Source organism: Limulus polyphemus, unplaced genomic scaffold, assembly GCF_000517525.1.
Source record: "Limulus polyphemus unplaced genomic scaffold, Limulus_polyphemus-2.1.2 Scaffold2969, whole genome shotgun sequence".
Classification (NCBI taxonomy): Eukaryota; Metazoa; Arthropoda; class Merostomata; order Xiphosura; family Limulidae; genus Limulus; species Limulus polyphemus.
Window position 1 is genome coordinate 89,854 of NW_013668579.1, and position 1,096 is coordinate 90,949.

At 29.7% G+C, this 1,096-nt stretch overlaps 1 pseudogene; it reads left to right on the top strand.

The window, feature by feature from the left end:
- LOC106468335 overlaps positions 1–1,096 on the top strand; it is a 58,936-nt pseudogene that overhangs the window by 51,933 nt on the left and 5,907 nt on the right.

Sequence of the window (1,096 nt, forward strand, 5' to 3'; positions counted from 1 at the left end):
AAGCTAGATAAGTATACGAATGAAAAAGGCTGGCTTTAAGTTTTTTCTAAAAAGTTATTTATTAATAGTTTTAGTTTAGTTAGAGGATGGGACAGCCGAGATGGACCAATAGGTTCTATATTGTCCCAAAACGTTATGTTATATTATATATAAAAAAAAAATGTTTACCAAAAAATGTGAAACCAGTTTTTATTGAATACATTGATTGATAACTAGCTTAATATAAGCATTTTTGTTATAGTAGAATAACTTACACGTGTAATTATTTAATAAAATGTAATAACACTAGACACTTCATGAGAAAGTTTGGTGTGTTTATATGAAATTAATTTTGGAAATATATTACCGTGTTAATATCCTAACTTAATTATATTTTAATGCACGTTAAATACGTTGTAATAAGATGCTGCTTTTAGTATACTCTGTACGTGAATAAAATTGTTAAAAGGGAATTGTCATTTAATAATAAGATGTAACCAACATCCCCCTAATCCCGCGAAATTATTATTATTGACAAACTTTGACACTCGCTTTCTTTATCTTGCAGAACGTGTTTATCGTTGTATTGGAAACTGGGAAGAAAATGGCGTCCTCTTCACTTATACAATGCGCCATGATATGAAAGGATATCAATGTTTCGTGAGTATATCAACATATTTTTTGTTGCTGTATATAAATGTGGCATCATGTTCTGAAGTTTGATTAAACTAGCTGTTATCCAACCGTATATGTAGGATTATTTACTGACATATGACATCATACTTGATTTCTTAAAAACTTACAAACCAAAAGTAATAATAAAGGAATTTGTGCAAAGCTGAGTGAAATGTTATTCGTATGAGGTACGATAGGAGCTGTTTAAGGATATTCCCTTACAAGTACAAGCAAACTTTCTGAACCTGGCATATTGTTCCATTTTTTCTTGGTCGTTTTTTGTGTAATCCCAAGTTTGAGCGTGTCTATTTAAATTTAAGGGAATAAATTATATAATCATAAGTAAATAATAACCCAGCGTTATGTAATTAAATTTCTGAAGAACACGCTTAGCGTTAATACTAATTTTTAACAACCTTATTCTTACGTCTCCGTTCGTTAG